This window comes from Scyliorhinus canicula, chromosome 3, assembly GCF_902713615.1.
Source record: "Scyliorhinus canicula chromosome 3, sScyCan1.1, whole genome shotgun sequence".
In the NCBI taxonomy this organism is placed as follows: Eukaryota; Metazoa; Chordata; class Chondrichthyes; order Carcharhiniformes; family Scyliorhinidae; genus Scyliorhinus; species Scyliorhinus canicula.
Window position 1 is genome coordinate 209,795,195 of NC_052148.1, and position 27,291 is coordinate 209,822,485.

General features: G+C 48.2%; 1 long non-coding RNA gene across 1 annotated transcript in view; it reads right to left on the reverse strand.

Annotated features, from left to right (window-relative positions):
- Positions 1–22,005: 22,005 nt before the first annotated feature.
- Positions 22,006–27,291, reverse strand: part of LOC119963271 — a 40,713-nt gene continuing 35,427 nt past the window's right edge. The window contains exon 3 of the long non-coding RNA XR_005460059.1: positions 22,006–22,223. This is a non-coding gene — a long non-coding RNA (uncharacterized LOC119963271). The remainder of the gene's footprint in view (positions 22,224–27,291) is intronic.

Consider the following 27,291-nt stretch of genomic DNA (forward strand, 5'->3'; position numbering starts at 1 on the left):
TGTCCCGCTTCAAGATCAGAGAGATCAGTGCCTGCGACATTGTCGGGGGCAGAGCCCCCCCCTCCCATGCCTCGTTGAAGGCTCGTACCAGCACAGGGCCCACCAAATCCGCATATTTTTTGTAAAATTCCACCGGGAACCCGTCTGGCCCCGGCGCCTTCCCCGTCTGCATATGCCCAATCCCCTTGACTAGCTCCTCTAACCCTATCGGCGCCCCCAGCCCCTCTACCAGCTCCTCTTGGACCTTGGGGAACCTCAATTTGTTCAAGAAGCCCTCCATCCCCCCTCCCCTCGTCGGCGGCTCTGACCGATACAGCTCCTTATAGAAGTCTCTGAAGACCCCATTTACTTCTGGCCCCTTCTGCACTACGTTCCCACCCCTCTCCCTCACTCCCCCAATTTCTCTAGCCGCATCCCGCTTGCGGAGCTGATGCGCCAACATCCTACTCGCCTTTTCCCCATATTCATAAATCGTGCCCTGCGCCCTTCTCCACTGTGTCTCTGCCTTTCTGGTGGTCAACAGGTCGAACTTAGCCTGCAAACTGCGCCGTTCCCCCAGCAGCCCCTCCTCTGGTGCCTCCGCATATTTCCTATCCACGTCCAAAAGCTCCCCCACCAGCCTCTCCCTCTCCTGTCTCTCCCTCCTTTCCCTATGTGCCCGTATGGAGATCAGCTCCCCCCGGATCACCGCCTTCAGGGCCTCCCAGACCATCCCCACCTGCACCTCCCCCGTGTCATTAATGTCCAGATATCTTTCAATGCTCTTCCGGACCCTCTTACACACCTCCTCATCCGCCAGCAACCCCACGTCCAGGCGCCACAGCGGACGCTGGTCTCGCGCCTCCCCCATTTCCAAATCTACCCAGTGTGGCGCATGGTCTGAGACCGCTATGGCCGAGTACTCCACTTCCCGTACTTTCGGGATCAGTCCCCTGCTCAATACAAAGAAGTCAATTCTAGAATAGACTCTGTGGACATGGGAGAAAAAGGAATACTCCCTCGCCCTCGGCCTCCCAAACCTCCAGGGATCTACCCCTCCCATCTGCTCCATAAACCCCTTTAACACTTCTGCCGCTGCCGGCCTCCTACTCGTCCTTGAACTCGATCTGTCCAGCACGGGGTCCAGCACTGTGTTGAAGTCCCCCCCCATGATCAGGCCCCCTGCCTCCAGGTCCGGAATGAGGCCCAGTAGGCGCCTCATGAAGCCAGCGTCGTCCCAATTCGGGGCATACACGTTAACCATCACCACTTTCTCCCCCTGTAGCCTACCCTTCACCATGACATATCTACCCTCTTTATCCGCCACCACCTCCGCCGCCACGAACGACACCCTCTTCCCTACCAGGATCGCCACCCCCCGGTTCTTTGCGTCCAGTCCTGAGTGGAACACCTGTCCCACCCACCCCCTTCTCAGGCGGACCTGGTCCGCCACCTTCAAATGGGTCTGTTGTAGCATTGCTACATCCGCCTTCAGTCCCTTCAAATGCGAGATTACTCTCGTTCTCTTGACCGGCCCATTCAGCCCCCTCACATTCCAAGTGATCAGCCGGGTCGAAGGGCAGCCCGCCCCTCTCCCCTGCCGACTAGCCATATCCTGTCACCTGCTCGCCCCGAGTCAGCCCTCCCCTTCTGACCCGCTCCCCATGGCGATGGCGCTCTCCCCCCACCCCTCCGGTCCTCAACTTCTCCTCCCTGGCCTTTTCAGCAGCAACCCGGTAGCCCCCCCTTCCCCCCTCCCCCCCCCCCCCCCCACCCCCTCCCCCCCCAGGCTAGGACCCTTCCTAGCCGCGATGCACCCTCCATAGCACTTCCGTAAGTCAGCTGGTTTACGCTGACCTGGCTGCCCCTGCCACAATCCGACTCCTCCCGGCATGGGGGACATCCCCCCCCTTACCACCCCTCCTTGACCCCGCTCCAGCGCGGGAAAGGGAGCCATTGCTGACCACGCCCCTTACTCCCACCCCCCTCCCTCCTCTGCCCCGCGCGCGGGAAACCAGAGGAAAGCCCGCGCTTTCGCCCTGCCACTCCCCACCCCTCCATCTTCAGTTCCACCCCCGTCCCCGATCCCACACCGATAAAAAAACCCCCACAAGAAACACATACCCCCGGCACTCCCCCCCCACCCCGCCCCCCCAACATATCATTATAAATAACAGAAAAAAGAAAATAACCTGGTAGAGAGAAAAAAAAGGGGTCCAAAAATACAGCCAAGTGAAAATCCAACCAAAAGAAAGCCACGTGTCCAGCTTAAAGTACCAGAGCGGCAACGACCGCCAAGTATCCCCTGGTTCTAGTTCGAGTCCAGCTTTTCTTCCTGGACAAAGGCCCACGCCTCCTCCGGGGACTCGAAATAGTGGTGCTGGTCCTCATAGGTCACCCACAAGCGCGCTGGCTGCAGCATCCCGAATCTGATTCTCTTGGCATGCAGCACCGCCTTCGTCCGGTTGAACCGGGCCCGCCGCTTTGCCACCTCCGCACTCCAGTCCTGGTAGATCCTCACCGTCGAGTTCTCCCATTTGCTGCTCCTCTCTCTCTTGGCCCACCTCAGCACCCTCTCCCGGTCACTGAGTCGCTGGAACCGAACCAGCACCGCCCTCGGGGGTTCGTTTGCTCTTGGCTTCCTGGCCATTACTCTGTAGGCCTCCTCCAGTTCCAGGGGCAAAGGGACGGCCCCTGCCCCCATCAGTGAGCCCAGCATTTCTGCCACATACCTCGGGAGGTCCGACCCCTCCAGCCCTTCTGCCAGGCCCAGGATCCTCAGGTTTTTACGCCTCATGCGGGTATCCATCTCCTCCAGTTGGTTTTGCCATTTCAGGTGGAGTGCCTCGTGCACCTCCACCTTTCCCACGAGGACCGTGGCCTCCTCCTCCCTCACAGCCATCTCCTGCTGCAGCTCCCGAATTGACACCTCTTGGGTCGCCTGGGCTCCCATCAGCCTGGTGGTCGTCGCGTTCATCGACTCCAGCAGCTCCACTTTCAGCTCCGTGAAGAAGCGCAGGAGAACGGCCTGCTGCTCCTCCGCCCATTTCCTCCAGTCCTCGGGTGCGCCGCCGGCCGCCATTTTGGGTTTCTTCCCCCGCTTTTTTCGGGGAGCTGCTGCCGCTTTTTTTTCAGCCCCACTTCGGGTGACGACCATAAGTTTTGCAGGGTTCTCCTCTGGGAACCTTCCCCCACCGGGAATCGTCGTTCCAGCGCCGTTAGGGGCCCTCCAATCGGCCCGAAAACACCTTCCTCGCAGGAGCAGCCAAACGTGTGACTTAGCTGGTCATAGCCGCAACTGGAAGTCGTATTTCGCAATCTCGTTTACCATGGTGGAAATACGGGGGAGAGGATACGCATCCAGTTGCGTAAACCGGTTGATGGTCTGACTGTAGTCGATGACCATCTGGTTTTCCTCCCCAGTCCGGACCACCAGCACTTGGGCTCGCCAGGGACTGTTGCTGGCCTCGATGACCCCTTCCTTCAGCAACCTATGGACCTCGGACCTGATGAAGGTCCAGTCCTGGGCGCTGTACCGTCTGCTCCGGGTCGCGACGGGTTTGCAATCGGGGGGTGAGATTAGCAAACAAGGAGGGGGGGTCTACTTTGAGGAACGCGAGGCTGCAGACAGTGAGGGGGGGTATAGGGCCGCCGAATTGGAAGGTCAAGCTCTGCAGGTTGCACTGAAAGTCCAGTCCTAGGAGTGCTGGTGCGCAAAGGTCGGGGAGGATAAGGAGTTTATAATTTTTTAAAACCTTCCCCTGGACCGTGAGGTCCGCGATGCAGCACCCGGTGATGCGGGCGGAGTGCGAACCTGAGGCTAACCCGATTTTGTGTTTTACAGGGTGGACAGGGAGCGCACAGCGTCTTACCGTGTCAGGGTGTACGAAGCTTTCCGTGCTCCCAGAGTCCAGCAGGTAGTCCGTCTCGTGCCCGTTGAGGTGGATTTGAGTCGTCGTCTTGGTGAGCGTGCGTGGACGTGACTGGTCGAGGTGAATGACCGCGAACCGTGGAGAAGATCCATAGTCGTCGTCGTCGGCCGAGTAGGTGCTGGCAGGACCTTGTGTGCCAGTCCAGGATGGCAGCGCCCAGGACCCGCATGTGGAGTCGGGGCCCCAAGATGGCGGCGCCCAGGACCCGCACGTGGGATCGGGGCCCCAAGATGGCAGCGCCCAGGACCCGCACGTGGTGTCCGGGGTCCAAGATGGCGGCGCCCGCAGGACCCTCGTGGTTGCTGGGGGCGGGGTTAGCGGCGCCGGCGGGCCGATCGGAGCGGCTGAGAGCAGGGGCAGAGAGGCGCGCAGGCCGGACGCAGAGGCCCGGGGGCGCGGGGGGGGGGGGGGGGTTGATTGACGTGGTGCACTGGAAGGGCCATGAAGGGCCCGGAGGAGGAGATCCCCGGTCGCTGCGCGGCACAGCAGCGACCGATTTGGCCTTGCAGACCGTCGAAAAATGGCCCTTCTTCCCGCAGCTCTTACAAAGGGCAGAGCGGGCCGGGTAGCGTTTGCGGGGGTGTTTGGCAAGCCCACAGAAATAGCAGCGGGGCCCCGCGGACTTGTCGGGGTGTCCCGCGGCGCAGGCCTGAGGGGGGTCGGGAGTGGCGGATGGCGGTGGGGAAGCGTGCCAGGAGGCCCAGGGCGCTGCAGCGCGGCTGGGGACATAGGCGCGGGCGTTTAAGTCGGCGACCTCCAGGGAGGTGGAGAGAGTCCGTGCCTCAGTTAGGCTGAGGTCGTCTTTTTCCAGCAGCCGCTGGCGGATTGCGGCGGACTGCATCCCAGCCACATAAGCATCTCTGAATAAAAGTTCCATGTGCTCAGAAGCTGAAACTTGGAGGCAGGCGCAATTCCTCCCCAGGACAGCGAAGGCCCGGTAAAAATCATCTAAGGCCTCACCGGGGAATTGTTGTCTGGTAGCCAGCAGATGTCGGGCGTACACTCGGTTTACCAGCTTAAGACATTGTCCTTTTAGCGTATCCATGGCCACGTCATATTCCTTTTCTTCCTCTATCATCGTGTAGGCCGCCATGTCCATGCTGGAATGGAGAATATGACGTTTCTGTGCCATGGTGGGGGGGCTGCTTGCGGTCGCCAGATAGTTATCGAAACACGCCAGCCAATGCTTGAAGATTGCCGATGCGTTTGGAGTTTGCGGTCTGATGCGGAGGCAGTTGGGCTTGATCCGGAGCTCCATCTTCAAATTTCTAGTATATTAAATTGATGTACTATCAATTGAACGCGAGACGAGTTGCTGAACAAAAGTATGGCTTTAATATACTAGATGTTAAGCCCTGCGGTCAATTACAGTAGAAGGACGACCGCCGGGAGTACTGGGTATTTATACCCCGCCCTGGAGGCGGTGTTAACTCAGCCTCTCGCTCAATCGGGGAGCCATCACGTGACTGGTCTCAACCAACCGGTCGAGAGGCACATGAACGAGCAGGGCCAATGCTAAGCCGGTGTTCTGCACCAATGGCAGGCAGCTATGCTAATCATACCACCACAGACAGGTAGAATGGTGAGGGTGAGGATCAAGTAGGATTTTCCTTTTTGATGGTTCCCTCACTACCTGCCACAGACCCAGTCTAGCAACAATGATCTTTATGACTTGGACATCTTAGTCAGTAGCAGTGCTACTCGGTGATGGAGATCAAAGTCCCTCACCTGGGATACATTCTGTGCCCTTGCCACCTTCTTCCAATTGGTGTTCAACATGGAGGGGTACTGACTGATCAGCTGGAGGTTGGGTAGGTGGAGGCGAGGGGTTAACATTGGTGGTAATCAGCTGGATGTTTGCTTGCCCATGTTTGACCTGATGCTATTAAACCTCACTGATCCAGAATCAACGTTGAGGACTCCCGGAGCAACTCCCTCCTGATGGAATACCATTGTGCTGCCTCCTCCGCTATTGTTCCAATGGGGCAGAACATATCAGAGATGGTGATGGTGATGGTCTGGGACGTTGTCTATAAGGTATTATTCGGTGAGAATGGCTTTGGCAAGTTGTTGCTTGACTACCTTATAGGACAGCTCTCCACTTTTGGCACAACCCTCTAGAAGTGAGTAAGGAGTACTTTGCAGAGTCAGCAGGGCTGGATGCGTCATTATTGCTTCTGGTGCTTAGCCTTTATTCCTTACTGACTTTGCTGGTTTTCTACAACTGAACAGTTTCAGAGTGCAGTTAAGAGTCTGTAGGTCTGGAGTCACAGGTAGACCAGACCAGGTAAGGATAACAGGTTTCTTTCCCAAAACGAGTATTAGTGAACCAAATTAGTTTTTGTGATAATCGACAATGATTTCAAGTTTTATTAGTAGGAATTTAAATTCCACCAGCTGCCGTGTTGGGATTTGAACATGTGTTGCCAAAGGATTAGCCTGGGTCCCTGGATTACTAGAGCAGTGACATTACCACTGCCCCACCAGCTCACCTCATGTGCATTTCTCTTTTCTGTCTTGGAATTAGTCCAATAAGGCTAGGTTTATTGGGTGGGTGGGGGGGGTACAGGGATGGGGACAATACGCTGCAGACTGGGGCCAAGCCTCTCTCTCCCCCCCCCCCCCCCCACCCCCGCCATATATTTCACCTGCATAGTGTTTATAGCTTTGCTAGCAATCATATACTGGCCTGGAGCACAATACCACATTGCACTTAAACTAATAAAAACATTAGGCCAAATTGTGCAAAGCTCTGCAAAACCTGCCCTGCTGTTTATGTTCCACCTCGTTTACTCTGTTAAATAATAAAACATAGTTTGTAGGATGATCTAATTTATTGGAAACTGGATGGCTGTTAAATATTTTTCTGGAGTTATGATATAATTTGCTGAGTTTCCCCTGTGTTAACGTCAGCAGCATTACAAGAAGCCCCTGTTAAAAACTTCACACATAAGGGGAAGTTGTTGATTTTAATGGGGGTTGCCTTTTTTTCATTGCCTTGTGGGCAGAAACCTTGACAATCTGCTCATTGCTCAAAGCTTTGAGCAGGCTCCTGACTCGGTATGGGAGGGAGTTGAAGGCTGCACAATGACTTGGGCAGGAGTCAGAGGCTCTAGTGTTGGACCACATTCAAGGACAGGCTGTAGACTCGGGCCAGGAAACTGTTAATGGTCAGCCACAAATAATTAGAAGGCAATTTATTGTGGAAATAAGAGAATGGAAACCAAGATGCTGTTTTGCATTTGTTCTGTTTTCTAAAGTGAAACATTGCAGAAAACAGTTTCTGCAATGATTATAAACAGTTTCAAAACTTCAGTAATATTTGCACTACAACTTAGAAAGTGCACAACTTATTTTAAAACGATAATAATCGCAGTCCAAATAATTTCAAATGGAATTGATTAGTTTGCGCACGTCTTCAACTTATTCGTGTCTAAAATAATAATTTCCAATGTTGCTGATCGGGAAGAATCAGTGATTTAATTATGGACCGTGCTGATTGTACATTACGGCAAATGCAGCTGAGGGGCACTACGAGGGTTTTTTTTCTCATAATATAAAGTGCATTTATTCTACTCAGCAATTTGGTGTGAACTGCATTAAATAGCTTTTTAAAAAGTCAGGATGTCATATTTAGACAGCTGAAGGAAAGCACATGCAGCTTTTCTTTATGCTTAATACTCCCGTTAAAGAGTCTCCAGCCTCCCTCCTCAGTGGGTGACTAAATATAAAACCAGCCGATGAGAGGGACTGATGCCAAGAACCGCAGTCCACTGGATGTTTTCTCCTGACTAGCCTCTAGCAACAAACAGCATCCCACAGCTCTCCATACTTCCCAGATTGTCTATTTTTTTGCAACTATGGCTCAAGTCTCTATTTTCTTTTCTTTCAACCCCTTTGCTTCTCCTAAACACATAGTAAACCTAGTTCGGTACTTTAAATTTCACTACCATTTCAGCAAACGTGGTTCACCTATGGTCCTATCCTTAAGTTCCTGAGAGAAGGTGATGGTGAATCACCTTCTTGAACCGTTGCAGTCTAAATGGTGCAGGAACACCTAAAGTGCTGTTAGGAAGGGTGTCCCAGGTTGTTGTTTTAGCAACAGTGAAGGAACACTGATATTGTTCCAAGTAAAGATGGTGTATGACTTGTAGAGGAACTTGCAGATGGTGGTGTTCCTAAGCCTCTGCTGCATTTGTTGTTCTAGGTGATATAGGTTGCGTTTTTGGAAGGTTCTATTGAAGGAAGCTTGGTGAGTTGCTGCATTGCATTTTTTAGATTGCACACACTGCTGCTTCAGTGCATGGATGGTGGAGCGACTCAATGTTGAAGGTGGTGAACAGTGCAGAAGGAGGCCATTCAGCCCATCGAGTCTGCACTGACCCACTTAAGCCCTCACTTCCACCCTATCCCCGTAACCCAATAACCCCTCCTAACATATTTTTTGGTCACTAAGGGCAATTTATTATGGCCAATCCACCTAACCTGCATGTCTTTGGACTGTGGGAGGAAACCGGAGCACCCGGAGGAAACCCACGTAGCCACAGGGAGAACGTGCAGACTCTGCACATTCCCCAGCGGGGAATCGAACCTGGGGCGCTGTGCAGCCGCAGTGCTAGCCACTTGTGCTACCATGCTGCCCTATGTCTGTGTAGGTATCCTCCGGGTGCTCCGGTTTCCTCCCACAGTCCAAAGATGTGCAGGTTAGGTGGATTGACCATGATAAATTGCCCCTCAGTATCCAAAATGTGAGATGAAATTACTGGGTTACAGGGACAGGGTGGAGGCGTGGGCTTAAATAGGGTGCTCTTTCCAAGGGCCGGTGTGGACCTGATCGGCCAAATGGCTTCCTTCTGCACTGTAAATTCTATGATTTGCTGACCATCTTTTCCTGATCCTTGATTATTTCCTTTACCCTGGTGTGTTGGCGGCTGTGCTTGTGGCTGTAAACTCTGGAATCTTCTCCCTAAATTACTCTGCCTTTCTCCCTCTATCACTTCCTTTGAGGCACTGTCTCTTTGACCAGGTTTTGGTGACCTGCCCTAACATTTCACTCGGTTTCAAGTTTTGTCTGTTAACACTCCTGTGAACCGGGGTGTGATGTTTCACTATGTTGAGGGCACTAGATAAATGCAAGGTGTTGCTGCATTACTGGTCAATTCAAAAAGCTACACCTACTGGCTGCAGGGTTTTGATGTGGGCATGCGTGTGACAGGGCTTTAGGAGTCAAATGAAAATGGGGCTAGAGGGAGGCCACTCTGTTGGTTAGAGTCACCTTTTTCCCTGCAAAGAAGAAATTATAACACTGAGGCTTCACCTTCTTCGACCACAGAGCTGAACTCAACCATACAAAGTGGATTCAGAACTAACATAGGCCAGACTGTGGTATTATCATAACTGTAAGAACTGCATGGGTTAATGAAATGTCTAGAGTAACCACTAGAGGGAGCTACAGTTGCAAGTATATAAGGCATTGATGCTGCGACATGTGGGAGTTAAAAGGCAGTAGAAGATGGTGAGGCATGAGAGCAGTTGTGTATTTGAGAGTTCTGTAGTTAGAGATAGCATAGTTTAATGTAGTAACCTTGTACTTTAGGAATGCATACAAACCAAGGATCTTGCTACAATGGAAGGATGCGAGGCCCCCAAGCGTGGAGACCTGGATCAATGACATGGCGGGTTTCATTAAGCTAGAGAAGGTCAAATTCGCCCTGAGAGGGTCGGTACAAGGGTTCTTTAGGCGGTGGCAGCCTTTTCTCGACTTTCTGGCTCAATGATAGGGTACTGGGACAGCAGCAGCAGCAACCCGGGGAGGGAAAAGGGGAGGGAAAAGGGGGGAGGGAAAAGGGGGGGGGGGGCGACAATGACTGTTTGTTTATTTAATTTTAATATTTTTTAAGTTCTTTTGTTGTTCATTAGGGTTGGGGGGGTGGGGGGATGTGATACATGCGCCGATACGGTCTGGGGGTGTCACAGTTATTATGGGTTATTTTGTTGCATTTCATTGTTTGTCGTTATGTTTTATATTTTCTGTAAAAAATTCCAATAAAAATTATATAAAAAAAAAGGAATGCATACAAACCTTAGTTAGTATTGTTAATAAATTAGCTTTGTTTGTTAACAAAGCTTGGTATTCTTTATTCGACACTATGCATCCAAGCCTCCAGGTAAAGCAAAGTGGAGAATTCCACATGGTACCAGGCGTTCTTCCGAAGTAGAATAATCAACTTTAGGGAGAAAGAAAGAATCTCCGTTCGAAGGAAGAAAAATAAACTTGCAAAAAAGAATCTCAACCAGACTCCAGTTACAACAACCAGTAGCATCGCGAAAGGAAATACCCAGCCGAAGCTTCATGGAGGGTTCTGTCGATGCTGGGGCCTTAAAATGACAAAAAGCCATCCAGACTCAAAATGTTATCTCTGTTCACTCTCCACAGATGCTGTCAGACCTGCTGAGATATTCCAAAATTTTCTGTTTTGGTTTCAGATTCCAACATGAAATGAAAATCGCTTATTGTCACGAGTAGGCTTCAACGAAGTTACTGTGAAAAGCCCCTAGTCACCACATTCCGGCGCCTGTCCGGGGAGGCTGGTACGGGAATCGAACCGTGCTGCTGGCTTGCTTGGTCTGCTTTAAAAGCCAGCGATTTAGCCCAGTGAGCTAAACCAGCCCCTACCATCCGCAGTAATTTGCTTTTATCTTAAAATGTTAGTCTTCTGACTCTTTCAAAGAACATCGTGACTATTTTTATAAATATGAATATTTAATTGAATTCAGTTTGGATAATTAATACCTTTTCCTGTGGAGAGCACCATTTTGGACACTGGTTTCCAATCATATTTTTCGATAACATTGCTGATTGTTGCTACATGAGAACTTTCAACAAACTACTGATAATGTAAATGTAAAAATGTAATTTGCTTATTGTCACAAGTAGGCTTCAAATGAAGTTACTGTGAAGTTATCTAGTCGCCACATTCCAGCGCCTGTTCGGGAAGGCTGTTACGGGAATCGAACCGTGCTGCTGGCCTGCCTTGGTCTGCTTTCAAAGCCAGCGATTTAGCCCTGTGTTCCTAGAGGAGTTTCTCTAAATTCCATCATTTTGATATAGAAGGTGAGATTCATGTGGGCACAGTAAATATTGAGGCATTGGTTTTGTCTCCAATACCCTCATTCACAGATCCCACAAGGCATTTACTTGGGAATGTCAGAGGAACCTTTCTTCACTCCTGCATCCCATGTGAGATTAAAGGAACCAGTGTGATCCTGGCTGCCCTTTTCAACTTCTTGAAAGGGAGCTGCTCTTCTCACTGCGGTGAAGGTCACAAAAGAATTATACTTTCATAGAATCATAGAATTTACAGTGCAGAAGGAGGCCATTCAGCCCATCAAGTCTGCACTGACCCTTGGAAAGAGCACCCTATTTGAGCCCATGCCTCCATCCTATCCCTGTAACCCAGTAACCTGATCTAAACTTTTGGACATCAAGGGCCAATTTAGCATGGCCAATCCACCTAACCTGAACATCTTTGGACTGTGGGAGGAAACCGGAACACCGGGAGGAAACCCACGCAGACATGGGGAGAAAGTGCAAACTCCACACAGTCAGCCGAGGCCGGAATTGAACCCAGGACCCTAGAGCTCTGAGGCAGGAGTGCTAACCACTGTGCCACCGTGCTGCCCTTCATGCTGATGGATTGTGCCAAGCCACTGTTAATACATATACCAGATCTCTCAGCATGTAGTTTGTGGATGTATCACCTCCAAATAACAAGTGCTCTGTTTTCAACTGGCAATACACTGGTCACTTTCACTTTGTAAACTAAATAGGCCAAAGCGTTTTCACCCAAACAAAACAGGGCATGGTGGATGGCACTGATGTGGTTCTCAGCATCCAGCATCAGGGTCCAGGGCTCCAAGATGCCTCTTAACAGTGCACTTGTGGTTAAAATCACTTTCTTCACCCATATGGATCCTCCACGCTGTTATTTCATGGCGCCGTGCTCCGCAAACCCCTGTGCAAACTCAGCACTTCATCCCCGCACAGTAAGAATAGCAGCACTAACTTTCTCTCTCCTCCCACATTGACGACACAGTAAAACCACGCCGCACCTGGCCCCCAGTTCCCCCACACATCCCACCCATGGAATGTTAATGCCCTCCTCCCCATATTAACGCTCAGTCCTCTCATGTCTGCCAGCATTGTCTAGTTATAAGGGTGCCAAGGGCTGAAAACATCTTGAGGGTTTGACCACCTCATCGGTAGATGGAGAACCACACCATGCCTCTGACTTCGGAGGAAACAGTAGCAGCTGAGATGTATCTTTCAGCCTCTCTGGGTCCCTGGATCACCCTTTGCTGACAGATATTGCAACCCCCCCCCCCCCCCCCCCCCCCCACAGACAATAGGAACATCCCCACTCTTGACCATAGAGGGGCAACCTCCACCCACCACTAAATGTTAGAGTCGCCCCACCCCACACAATGCAGTCATCAGGGTTACCCGTCCAACCCCCATCGTCGCCGGCATCATTCCACCCTTCACATCCTTGCCATCATCAACTCCTCCCCCAAGGATTGCTGGCATGAACCCCCTGCCCCCCTCCCCCCCCCCCCCCCCCCCCCCCCCCCCCCCCACCAAGGAATTCTGGGTTTGGGGCCCTCCCAATGGGTCTCCCTTTAGGTCATTCCTCTACTGGACCGCCCCTAATGTCACTGCCAGGTTAGCACTGCCAGGGTAGCACTGCCAGGTTAGAACTGCCAGGGTACCAGGGACAGTGCCAGGGCTGTGCCCTGCCATGTCCCGAATCACCAGGGGGCTAAAATGGCCTCCGAACCCCCCAGAGTGGCCATCATGTCTGGCCTTCTTTCGTGGAGACCAGCAGTGATTCGTACCGGCTTTACGTGGTGCTGGAGCGTGGGAGAGTTGAGAGAGCTGGGGAAATTCAGCTTAGAGCCAATCCTGCATATTTAAAAACTCATTTTAATATGCTAATCTGGCTCATGCCCAGCGAGTTACTCTGCTGGGAGAGCCCGGGAGCAATTCTTCTTCAGCCAGAATTGGAAGATCCCAGAAGAAACATGCAGTACCGTCAGATCAGTACAAACGTTGTGGGCAGTGGCAATGCATCCAGCAGTACCGGAAGATCTAGGCCATTATCTTGCATAGAACCCTAAATATATCCAATCAATAAGAAGTCTTACAACACCACGTTAAAGTCCAACATGTTTATTTCAAACACTAGCTTTCGGAGCACTGCTCCTTCCTCAGGTGAATGAAGAGGTGAATGAATACCTCTTCATTCACCTGAGGAAGGAGCAGTGCTCCGAAAGCTCATGTTTGAAACAAACCTGTTGGACTTTAACCTGGTGTTGAAAGACTTCTTACTGTGTTCACCCCAGTCCAACACCGGCATCTCCACATCATATATCCAATCAGGCTTTGGTTGATGGTGCTACAGAGTGCAAAGAAATGTTCAATTTCCAGCCACAAGATATCCCTCACAGAAGAGCCCAGACGTGTCAAAGTCACCAGACAAAATGATTCAATAGTTTGAGAATAAAGTAATAGGATTTTGTAAATATAAATATTATTTTGGAATGTGTAATTTTCACTCATTTTGGACAAAGCTTATTACAACTGATAACCGATGATCAAGTTGATATCAAATACTCTAAGCTTTTACATCCACTTTCTCATTCACCTTGTTTTAAATGCATCATTATATCACATCAGATCTAATTAGACCCAAGCATGTTTGAAAATGACATTAATTGATCATGTGCACATGTATAAACATTTGTGCGTGTGTATTGTCTATTTGAAAATCTCTTCCCTGGGTTTCTATAGTGCACTTTTAGTAATTGTAATTCACACCAATTTGAAACAGGAACAGGAAACAGTCAAACTGAGAGGAAAGTAAACAGACATACGTTTCCATGTCAAGAACAATCCCCAATATAATCATTTGGGGATGTTTTAGCACTTCTGTATCTTTGTTGATGAAGAGATTGGCAAACTTTAATGTCCAGTCATGCGACATCAGTTCTTCCTGTACTGTGGAAATAATGGAGCCAAAGACAGTAACTGTATAAACAAACCTGTCTCTGTTGAATCACACTCGCAATTCAGACACTGGTGATTCAGTTTAATTCAGGAAAATGTTAAATTCCTTCATCTGGATTTGTGTCCCCAATCTGCTTTGCTTGAATTTTTTGCACTTGTCGTGTACATTGTCGATAGCCTCTGTTTTGCAAATGTGGCCTGACATATTGTCGTTTTTATAGCAACATGATTTAAGGGGAAGCCTCCAACCTCTCCCGCTCTCAAACAAAAGGACAAAATAATTCAGTTCCAAAATGCAGTATGTAATTCGTGCAACTCTATGGAGATGTCAAGGTCCTGTGGTGTCAATCACTTTAAATGTATGCAAAGGATGAATTGGAGATGCATATTATAGATGCAGCCAATTGTTTGTCATTGCAATTTCCCTGTGTTGTCATTTTCCCGGGTGTGGTAGTTGGTATTAGGGGTATTACGGTACCTAGGTTGAGGCTGTAAGATCATTGGTGTGGGAGGTACCTGAGACAGGAAGATTATTGGTGAAGCCTGCCTGCTGCTGGTTCTGCTCAGTAAAGCGGAGTATAAGAGCCTGCGTCTCCCTAGCAGCTGCATTCTATACCTGCGCTGCTGGGAGAAACATCTAGTCCAATAAAGCCTTCAATTGTCATCCAATCTCGCTTCTGGAGTCATTGTTCGAGCATCACCGGGGTCTGATTTTAACTTGCTTTGTTCGCTGTTAATGGGGCGATAATGGTTTCAAAATGGGATGTTTTCCCGCCCGTTAACCCCAGTGATGCTGGTGCAGCCATTTTGAAAGGGGCTCAGCGTTGGGCATGTAAAATGCCGGCCAACTGTAGACAGTAAGCTTGTCTCAAAATGCAAACCTGTTGGAAATGATTGGAGTTGATGCTTCCATCCTCCATTCAATTCCACAGGCATTGGACTGAAAAATGGCAGTCATAATGAGGGAATTGTAACTTGATCGAGGGTGCAAGTTTTGGAATGGGTTGGGGAGAAGGGGGAAGTGTCAACCAATTGAAGCCGGGTCCAACCTGATGACTTCCATGTTTAACTCAGGCAACCTTTTGTTAGTTGTGCACAACCACCTCGGCAGGGGCAAGCTGTTTATTAATTCAATTATTAGTCCAATTGGAGTGATATATCAACATGCTTTTAAATTTATTAACTAGCCTATGAGTTTTCCGAATTTCTTAAAATTCGTGGGAAGGCAAGAAAACACCAGGAATTGGGGATCAGAGTGAATTCTCAGTGCCCAAAGCTGCTTTTTTACCTGCTGGTGGGAAAGGAACCATTCACAGTATTTTTGCTAGGAGTATATTTTCTATAGTTTGGAGGTTTTCACATCAGAATAGGTGGTGAATGGCTGCCTTAAAATGGACTTCAGAAGAAGAGCAACAATGTCCAGATCTACTGTGACAGCTCTGGCAATGCACAGAGGAGAGGAGAGTGCAGCAGCAGAGTAGGCAGCAGGGGAGAGGGTAGCAGTGGAGAGGGCAGCAGAAGATAGGAAAGCAGCGGAATAGGCCGCAGCAGAGAAGGCAGCAGGGAAGTGAACAGCAGTGGAGAACATAGCAGTGGAGAGGGCAGCAGTGGAGAGGGTAGCTACAGAGAGGGCAGCAGAGGAGAGGGTAGCTACAGAGAGGGCAGCAGCAGAGAGTGCAGCAGCAGAGAGGGCAGCAGCAGAGAGTGCAGCAGATGACAGGGCAGCAGCAGAGAGGGCAGCAGAGGAGAGGGCAGCAGCAGAGAGGGCAGCAGCAGAGAGGGCAGCAGTGGAGAGGGCTGTAGTGGAGAGGGCTGTAGTGGAGAGGGCAGCAGCAGAGAGGGCAGCAGAGGAGAGGGTAGCTACAGAGAGGGCAGCAGAGGAGAGGGCAGCAGCAGATAGGGCAGCAGAGGAGAGGGTAGCTACAGAGAGGGCAGCAGCAGAGGAGAGGGCAGCAGTGGAGAGGGCAGCAGCAGAGAGGGCAGCAGAGGAGAGGGCAGCAGCAGAGAGGGCAGCAGAGGAGAGGGCAGCAGTGGAGAGGGGTGTAGTGGAGAGGGCAGCAGCAGAGAGGGCAGCAGAGGAGAGGGCAGCAGCAGAGAGGGCAGCAGTGGAGAGGGCAGCAGCAGAGAGGGCAGCAGAGAGGGCAGCAGTGGAGAGGGCTGTAGTGGAGAGGGCAGCAGCAGAGAGGGCAGCAGAGGAGAGGGTAGCTACAGAGAGGGCAGCAGTGGAGAGGGCAGCAGCAGAGAGGGCAGCAGTGGAGAGGGCTGTAGTGGAGAGGGCTGTAGTGGAGAGGGCAGCAGTGGAGAGGGCAGCAGTGGAGAGGGCAGCAGTGGAGAGGGCAGCAGTGGAGAGGGCAGCAGTGGAGAGGGCAGCAGCAGAGAGGGCAGCAGAGGAAAGGGTAGCAGTGGAGAGGGCAGCAGTGGAGAGGGCAGCAGTGGAGAGGGCAGCAGTGGAGAGGGAATCAGTGGAGAGGGCAGCAGCAGAGAGGGCAGCAGAGGACAGGGCAGCTGCAGAGAGGGCAGCAGCAGAGAGGGCAGCAGAGGACAGGACAGCAGCAGAGAGGGCGTCAGTGGAGAGGGCAGCAGTGGAGAGGGCAGCAGTGGAGAGGGCAGCAGTAGAGAGGGCAGCAGAGGAGAGGGTAACAGCAGAGAGGGCAGCAGAGGACAGGACAGCAGCAGAGAGGGCGTCAGTGGAGAGGGCAGCTGCAGAGAGGGCAGCAGAGGACAGTGCAGCAGAGGAGAGGGTAACAGCAGAGAGGGCAGCAGAGGAAAGGGTATCAGCCTGACAAAGGATGTATGGGCAGATGCTGATTTTGTTTAACTGTCGGAGCAGCAGTACATCAGAAGGCTCAGGTTGTTATGTAAGGTGGTGCTAGTCAAGTGCAGCCTCCAGTGAGAAGAAAACCTGCTGTTGGTCCTGACAGTAATACATTTCCTGTGGCTGCAATGTCACCACTGTCTTCAATGTTTTAGCGTCCGGGTTGTTCAACTGCTCTGAAGGCGACATACCCAGATCTCACGTAATAATAATATTCTTTATTAGTGTCACAAGTGGGCTAACATTAACACTGCAATGAAGTTATTGTGAAAATCCCCTCGTCGCCACATTCTGGCGCCTGGTCGGGTACACTGAGGGAGAAGTTAGAATGTCCAATTCAACTAACAGCACATCTTTCGGGTCTTGTGGGAGGAAACCGGATCACCCGGAGGAAACCCACGCAGACACGGGGAGAACATGCAGACTCCATACAGACAGTGACCCAAGCCGGGAATCGAACCAGGGACCCTGGCGCTGGCAAGCAACAGTGCCAACCACTGTGCTACTGTGCCATCCTAGTCACAAAGTCAGCAAGTCACAAATGATGACTTGTTTGCCAGGCACAGCAATTCAGTGAACTTTACCAGCACTTCAGATTGATCATGCATTTGGCTCTGCCGCTCTGGCTGGCTTCCCACAGGTCCATAGCGTATCATTGAATGTACACTCATGACAATGCAGGCATACACAGCTCAACCAGGTGCACTGATCAACTGCAGGGGCTTCACCTCCATCAATGTGCAGTTGGTATATGGACTGATGGAAAGATATTTCTAAAGGTGCATAAGATTCCTTGGGAACTGTTCAAATCATTTCATCCATCAGCAATCCAATCTCCCTGACATCTTTGTACCTTTGACCAAACGTAAGCAGTGACTCCTCGGAGACACTTCAAACTGTGTGTGCAACTGTCTGCACAACCCTGCATGGCAGCCAGATTTAGCATTACAACAGAAATAAAGTGTAAATCACCTGTGGAATATTCCAAGGAGGAAGGGGAAAATGATGGGAACAAAGAAGATGAAGGCAATATAGCACGAGATGCTGATATTGCCAACTGGGATGCCAGTGATGCCCTTATATACGCAAGGGCCACATCAGTAGCACCAGTGGACTGGTGCCAGGACCACATACAATGGCCATTCTTCCTGCATCCCCAATGCCACTGACAAAGAGCAATTCAGCAATCGACCAAATAGCCTTTGCACATCCCCTTATTGGTCCTCGTCAATTGATGTCTTCACGAAGCAAGTTTTTCTTAAAATTTAGAGTACGAAATTTATTTTTGATTCAGAACAAACAAAGAACAAAAGAACTTTTGGTGCTAGCAACATTGGAAAAAATGCAGCTCTCACTTTGCTCTGGGAATAGAGCAGGGGAATGGGACTGACTGGAGTGCTCCACGCGGTGCCAGCCGAGGCTTGATGGGCTGAATGACCTCCTTCTGTGACTCAATGACTCCTTTAACACACTGCTGCAGGACTTGAAATCTTGCAGCTGTATCGGAGTTGCTGTCTCAGGCCAATGGCAAAAATTGTTGATGCAGATATCTTGGTGGGGGAATTCTAATGAGGCTGAACCGACAGGATCAGCATTCGATTAAACATGGTGAATGGAAGACTTGCATCACTTGACATGCCTGTATTTAGTCCAGAATATTCTGCTTGTTGTGTCAGTCACTGCAGTAATCAGAGCATTCCGTTGAAATGGTTTGACAGCTCAATCTGATCACCAGTGCTAACATGTTTTTCTCAATCCGACAAACTGACAGCCAACAGTGTTCTCAAATGAGCAATGCAGTTATACCTCTCCAATACGGACTTTCGACAGCTGGTCCTTGAAAGCACGGATAGCTTTTCCTTCCCAACATTTGAAATTTCTCGTGAGTTCAACTCTGCCGAATCCAAGGCAGAGATATTTCCCTCCAGTTGCTCTCTGTGTGTTTTATATTCAGAACGTGTACACTGAAAGAATTCAGCAGAAGGATGTTTAATACGGATGGGCAAGTTGCTTCACGTCAAAAACAAGTCAAGTCCAAAAATTAGTATTGCATCCCTGCAAAGTGAAACTTGTTCTTACTTTCCAGTTGCTACTGGAGAGGAAAATACAACTCGGCTGGGCAACTAAAATCTCAAATCTAGATGAGCCATGTTGCCTCACGGCGCCGAGGTCCCAGGTTCCATTCCGGCCACGGGTCACTGTCCGTGTGGAGTTTGCACGTTCTCCCTGTGCGTGGGTCTCACCCCCACAACCCAAAAATGTGCAGGGTAGCTGGATTAGCCATGCTAAATTGATCCTTAATTGGAGACAAAGAATTGGGTGCAGTAAATTTATTTTTTTTAAATCTCAAATCTCGAACACTTTAAGGTTCAAATTCTGAAGACCAACTTTAGAGAAAATCAGAGATTGGATCTAGATTCTGGTTTAATGATTTGGGGGCTGTTATATCTCTAAAAGGATAACCGATTTGAAACACACTGTGAACTGAGCATTGAGATTTAGCAATGATTTTAAACATGGAATAAAATGTTGGAAGGAGATTTGAATATTAACTTCATTTGAATTGTATTTGCTTCAGATTTGTTGCAATTGCCTTTTAGATTCTGATTTTTAAAAAATATGTTCTTGGGATATGGGTGCCGCTGACTGAGTCAGCATTTGTTGCCCATCCCCAATTGCCCTTTAACTGAGTGGCTTGCTGGGCCACCTTGGTGACCACCGACAGCGGGTGTCCTTTCCCATTCCCCTGCGGTGTCAGGTGCTCCATGTACTGTCAGATATATCGCATACTCATCCTACTCAGCCTGAGCCATGGACGACATGCCCTATCCGGCAGGTCCTCGAATGACAGGCGCTGCCGGTACTTGCGAGGCCTCATGCGGCGCCTACATTACACCTCCTCCTCCCCCTCCTCGGCCTGTTGGGCGGTTGGCTCTCCTTCCTCAACGGCTGCCTCCTGTTCCTCTGGGGAAGGATCCACTGCTGCAGCTTCCTCCTCCTTCTCGAGCAGCTCCAGCTCATACAGCCATAGTGCATGCCCCAGGGCTGAGGCGACTAGGAGGAAGGCCACCATTGCTGGTTGTACGTGCGGAGTAGAAAGCATTGACGCCGCTGTCGAAGCAACGGGAATTGTGATTTGGTGTGATCATGGCCCGCCATGATTTTTGGGTCAAAACAGATTCTCCGCCCAATCGCCTTTCCTGATTTTGCCGTTGGCCGACGGAGAAACCCGCCCAGGATTCTTTCTTGTTCGATGTGTATTTCTTTGTGGAAAATTATACAACAGCCCCGTAATTTTAAATGGGTGAATATCCATTTAAGTATAATTTGGTAGCTAGTGCTTTCATATTCTGTATGATAACCATTTAATTCTTCCCCTTATCAATCAATTAAGTCGTGCATTTATATAGAACCTACTCCAAGTCATTTCGCAGATGTGCAATGAAAATTAAAATTGGCAATGTGCCGATAAAGGAGATAGATATCAGGTTGTGTGACTAACAGCTTGATTAAAGAGGTGAATTTTGAAGAGCAAGACAACCTGATGTTGTCATGCTGGTTCCGGATAATACAGCTGGCAGGCAGAGTTAAAGATGGGGAGCCCGCTTGTGTTCTTCAAATTTAATTAAAATGGGTGTTTAAGCTCATTAATGCAGCAATTGATCTGAATAATATGCAGTGTCTGCAATCAAACGCTTGTTGTTTTTTGGAGTAGTTTATTTGGGCAGGTTTAAATGCTGCAGTTGAGCCCCGAGTTTCAGTTTTGCAGTTCCGGGTTCTGTGACTGCTGGAAATGCTTCATGCAGGAAATAGAATTTCCATTTAAAACCTATCTCAATTAGAGGCCTTCCTCCTTCTGCTGAGATGTCCATATCACCCTAGATTTTAAACTCGCCAAAAGAATAAGGATTGCGGCACCTCATAGAACATAGAACACACAGTGCAGAAGGAGGCCATTCGGCCCATCGAGTCTGCACCGACCCACATTAAGCCCTTCCACCCTATCGGCGTAACCCAATAACCCCTCCTAACCTTTTTGGACACTAAGGGAAACTTAGCATGGCCAATCCACCTAACCTGCATGTCTTTGGACTGTGGGAGGAAACCGGAGCACCCGGAGGAAACCCACGCAGACACGGGGAGAACGTGCAGACTCCGCACAGACAGTGACCCAGCGGGGAATCGAACCTGGGACCCTGGCGCTGTGAAGCCACAGTGCTATTCACTTGTGCTACCATGCTGCCCTGACATAACCTCCAGTGAGGAGGAGGAAGGGGAGAGTGAAAGGAAGAAGGGCAGAGCGGGAGGTCCAGGTTGCACTGGCGGGCCATGTTGGTTCCAGAGTTGTGCTAGACCCAGAGGGTGATGAAGCCGTCAACTCAACGGAGAGCTAGAAGGGCATATGCAGCCCTTTGAGTATACAGGCAAAGACTGAACTAACTGAAAATATCTGTAACACAATGCAAGAGAAAGCTCAGGCTCTCAAGAGCCACAGTCACATGATTTGGTGAAACAGTGGCAGGGGAGGGCTCCTCCGACTACATTTAAGGTCACCTAATGTCTGTAGTTCTAAAGATCACTTTTGCGCTCAACATCATTGGTGGTCCTTTACAAGGTGGTCCTTTCAGGCAGCCAGTGGCAACCTCAGTGATGTAACACAACCTGCTGCACACCACTGCATCAAGGTCTTCACTGAGTCTTAAGGGGACGGAATGGCATCTCCTTCACGTTGGGTGAACAGAGTCAACTCGTCAGAGCCAGAGGGTTTGCAGTGATTGCAGCTTTCCTCAGGGTACAGGGAGCCATTAACTAAGTGTACATTGTCATAAAGGCTCCGGCTGGACAGCCTGCACCTTTATTAACAGGAATGGCTTTCATTGAACATCCAGCTGGTCTGCGGACATCATCGATGGATAATGCAGGCACCCAGGAAGTAGCCATGATTCCTTCATTCTGCAAATATTTTTTATTTTTAAACGTTTTTTATTGGGTTTTTGAACAAAGTACATTTACAGTTATGTACACAGAATAATATATATATAGAAGAGAAGAGAAAAAAAAGAGAAAAAACAATAAAAAACAAAAAACAAAACTGGTTTATTGTGCACTAGCTCAACAATAGCAACTCTGTACAGTTAGCAATATTATTTTTAACAAATAAGTAGGCACCTGTTGTGTGGGGGGAGGGGGAAAATTGGGGAGGTACATATACATTTGGGTGCCAGAGAAACAATTACATTGGTTATGTCCAATACAGAGAGGGCAAACGAGAATGGATTTGGTGTTGGTGTTGTTACTTGCTTCTCCTGGGTGGTTTTCGCTGCCGTTGTCGTCACGCGTTCACCTCTGCTTTGGCCGTTCGTCCCGTCTTTCGCCCGTATTTTCCTTGCTCTCTGTTACTGTATTTGCCAAGTTTGTTGTCATTTCCATTCTGCAAAATTAACAGTTGCCAGACATTTTCAGCAGCCCTGATGCCCTGGATGGATGGCTTCTGAATGCCAACAGTTACCTATTGAAGAGATGACTCATGAGGCCAGTGAGCACACCCAGAATGGGCACGGAGAGGAGATACAATGGCAGCTAAGTGTTAAGGTTTGGCAGATAGCAATTACCAGGCTGTTGAAATCCCAAAGATAAACATGGGCAAGCTATCAGAATGATATGCAATTTGTATTTTGTTATGAGAAGGTGAAGTGAGGGGTAAAAATTTCTAACCACTTTTGGAGATTTTAAATATAAAATGTAAACATTTATTTATAAAAGAAAAGAAAACTTAAACATGCAGGATTACATTTACACAATTAACAGTAGTTCCATTAACATTTTCCAAAATATTTTGCCTTAGTTAAACTCAACACTAAACACCCCTTTTAGGCAACAGCCCTCATAGATTTTCTCGATAGGAATTCAAGTAAGATTACCACAAATATCCTCTGTTGCTAGAGGGGAAGTATTACACAGGCTTCTCCCTCTTCACTCGATACTGGGAAAGACAAGCGCGTATCAAAACCTGCAGATACAACACTTGTCTTCTCTGAGGGTGTTTTCTTCATAGGTCTGTTTCAGCACACATGCGCTTCAGGATCTCATGATGGCCACACTTATTCATACAGCCTTCACTCACTCTTTATATTTGATTTTCCACCTTCATCTTTAACTCTATTGTTTTACATCCTTTTGGAAGTTCCCTTTCCTAGAATATACAGACCTTTCATTAATTTTTTTATGGCTAATACATCTGGGTAAAAATAAACTCAATATTTTGCTTTATTCATTTATGATTTTTGCCAATTGTACATTCTCCTTTCGAAATACAATAGTTAAACTTCAAGTCACCCCCCTTATTTTCCTAATGCAATTTTTTACTCACGCTGCCCACTGTTATCCCAGTTTAGCCCTGTTCATCTCCACTTCAAAATACTTGCTTTCACACCTAACTCCTTTTTGATGATTTTACCCTTGCATTCTAACTGTCTCCAGCCTAATTAAATTAGTCACACTCATAAACAAAGGCAAGCCTGTTTCACAATCTACCATAGTGATATTGGGAAAATACAGAACAATATGATACATGTACATTGGGAATGAAAAAAAAGGATCCTTAATAGTTTCCTGATGAGAACTGAAACATAAACAATGCAAATTGAGCATTACTTGCTACGCATTATCATGTACAGTTAGACATAATAAATCATCATGTAATATTTGTACAGTTTATCTTCCCCATAGGTTTATTTCTCAGTGAATTTAATAACAGTGCTTCAAAGCCACTGGCCAACCTTACTGAAAAAGATTGGGAAAATAGCGTAGAAACTCTACCAGAATTACCAGTGAGTTAATCAGAGTTGCTGGGAGAATTTACAAAGCACTTTGCATTTCCCAGGAAATCCCAAAGTGCAGCACAACCAATTAAGCACTTTTTGGCAGCCAGCACAAATTGTTCATCTTCAAATCAATGACCTGCTTCAGGAGGGACAACAATTGCCCATTGCTTGCCCATAATATTCAAATGAATCCTATGGATCAGTGGTAAGTAAGCCTTGTGGGGTCTCCAGATTCTGGCTATAGGACTGGAGAAACTCTAACCATACCCAAAAATGGATATAGCCATTCTTTACACCATCTTTTTCAATGAACAGGAGTTGGCAACCCTCCTTGCCTGCACATACACACACATCACTCTCACACAAACATACTCACACACTAATATACATGCTGGCACCACACTAATATACAAACTCTCTCACACATTTACACACTCATCACTCTCACACAAACATGCTCACACACTAATAGACAAACTCCCTCACACATATACACACACATCACTCTCACATAAACACACTCACACACAAATGTACACACTGGCACCACACTAATATACAAACTTTCTCACACATATACTCACACATTACACTCACACGCATATGCACTGACATGTTGCTCAGTCACAGAAAGGAGGTTTTCAAAGTGTTCTTGTTGGCTTTACCCACATCAACGTACTGTGAAATTTACCTTGAGCGTGTTGTCAAATCAGCTTGGCTCTGTGGTTAACTGCTGACATTCATCACATAGTTGATGGGCAATGCCCATTCAGGGGGGAATTTAATTATCACCCCACCATGGCCACCTGGGAGCAGGCTCAGAAGCGGGGGTGGGGGGAGGGGTTGCTATATAACTTTGGAAAGCTACAGGGTGTTGAGCCAGTTACCTCTTGGACTCCCTGCAATGAAGTTGGGGCAGAGAAGGTTGAGGACAGCCAGACTGCCAAGAGGATAACTGAGAGCCTTAAGTGGCTAATTGAGCACTGTATGTTACATGGGGTTGCCGCAATGTGCACCCGGTGGTGAGGGCCAGTGCCACAGAAAGAGCCTCCTCCACCCCCTACACTAACATCACCCTACTCCTTCGCCAAAGCCTGCCTGATTGGCTCCGGTGAGTCTGACCCACTCACCTCTCTTCAGGATTCTGCTGCACAGCTGCTGCTCGAGGCCTGCTGCAGTCCCAGTGTGGTCACTGTTCTGAGTGACATTGCTGGGAGTTGCAGGCCCTATGATTGACCTTTAAAGGGGTGGGAATCCCAATGGCAGACAGTTAGCTGCCTGACATTTTATCCCATTTGGGTTCCTGGGAATGGTCAGGACCTGGTTGACACTTGCTTTCCTCTGGTGAACGAAGCACTGCCATGGTTGTTAAATTCAATTCCAGAGCGTGGCTCTGTGAAGGATAACAATGAAGGCCCTATTTCAATAATATTGTAAGAAGTCTTACAACACCCGGTTAAAGTCCAACAGGTTTGTTTCAAACACGAGCTTTCGGAGCACGGCTCCTTCTTCAGGTGAATGGCGAGGTATGTTCCAGAAACATTTACATAGACAAAGTCAGAGATGCTGGACAATGCTTGGAATGCGAGCATTTGCAGGTAATCAAATCATTACAGATCCAGGGAGAGGGATAATCACAGGTTAAAGAGGTGTGAATTGTCTCAAGCCAGAACAGTTGGTAGGATTTTGCAAGTCCAGGCTCGCATTCCAAGCATTGTCCAGCATCTCTGACTTTGTCTATATAAATGTTTCTGGAACATACCTCGCCATTCCCCTGAGGAAGGAGCTGCGCTCCGAAAGCTTGTGTTTGAAACAAACCTGTTGGACTTTAACCGGGTGTTGTAAGACTTCTTACTGTGCTCACCCCAGTCCAACGCCGGCATCTCCACATCATCAAAAATATTAGGCACTCCAAGTTTAGGTGATTAGCCTACAAAATCATCATGATCATTTTTATCACAAGTATTTCAGTTTGTAATGATCCTTGGAAACCAGAAGTCATTTGTAGTGTCCTTCAGTCAATAGGTTATTGAATCCATAGAATCCCTACAGTTCAGAAGGAGGCCATTTGGTCATCGGATCTACATTGACCCTCCAAAAGAGGACCCTACATAAGCCCACTCCTCCACCCTATCCCCACCTAACCTGCACATCTTTGGGCTGTGGGAGGAAACCGGAGCACCTCGGGGGCAACCCACACAGACACGGGGAGAATGTGCAAACTCCACGCAGTCACCCAAGGCCAGCGCTGTGAGGCAGCAATGATAACCACTGTGCCACCGTGCTGCCGTCTAGATAATGAAAGGCAAAATTGCTGGAAATGACCATAGATGACTATAGTTAACCTCTTTATTCAGGGCTTGGAAATGTTATTTTTTCCACAAAACCTTTGACGCTGATCATGAAAGTTTCTTTAAGTGGCTGCTCACCCTAGAGATGGATGTACCCTGCAAGTCATTTCCAGGTGTCCAAGGCTAAGATACCAGCTGTTATTTTCTCCCTCTTTGCTTAAAAAAGCATTCTATTTTTCTCCTTTTTCCCTTCCCATGACTCGTGGTAACCTTATATAATCTCAAGACTAGTGACCTTAGTGCTCTTCTGCTGGCTCCAAATACTGAAATTTGATGTTACCATGCACTTTTTCCCAGCAAAACTAAACCTCGAGTTGTCTGTATCTCTGAAGATCAAACATTATACAAGATACTTACTTCCAGTTGTATTCCCTGTATTTGACTATGTACAAACTTGTGGCATGGCATGGGGGTTACAATGCAAGTAGGCTCTATTATTTATAGATCCAGAACCCCAACTTATGGTTTCAAGGCAGAAAATAATTAATCTCTTGAGAGCTGCAGAGCAAACAACCACTCTAGTTACTAGCAGTCTGTTCATGATGAACAACCTCGGGCAGTACTGGAGGTAAAGGGTATTTCCATTTGCAATGCTAATAAATGTTATTTCTCGATTAATAAATCGGTACAGGAGGAAAGGAACCCCTTGTGTGCCTATCATAGACTAGAAAGAGTGCCTTACAAGTATACCCCACATAATATTTATTAATGAAAATTTAACATTTCCTCTGTGTGTGTTTGAATGTGTGTGTGAGAGGAATTCTTGATCACTTGGTGAATATATCCCTTTCAGCTTATCAACCAAGTTTTGCTCATTCTTAAAATTGTTTCAGACTGGGTATGACAATGTTAAAAGCCAGGAACTTCGACTGTTGTGATCCATTTTGTTACACATGAACAAACCTTTGTGTAGTCGGCTTCCAGTGTTGGTTCACATAATTATGTTTCCTTCTTTACATAAAATAAAGGAAGCTTGTCAAACAGGAGCAGATGAATCAGCTCCTGCTCTTCCTTTCTGATGACATTTGAAAGCGAGTACAGAAACCAAGTTTTTGATTTTTCTTTTAACTCTTACTCAGTTAATTATTTGTTTGCCATTTAGCTTAAAAAACATAAAGATTTTATAAATTTGTAAGTTTCACAACATTAATTTTATAAATTGTCATAAGAGCGCAGAAGGTTTACTTTATTCTGCAATGCACCATTCTGGCAGACTATAGCCAAATGGTCTTTTGTGTATAATTGTTGCACACATATTCAATACGCAATGGAATATCTAACCATAAAGGAAATCTTCGCCAAGGGTATAGATACGTTTGATGTT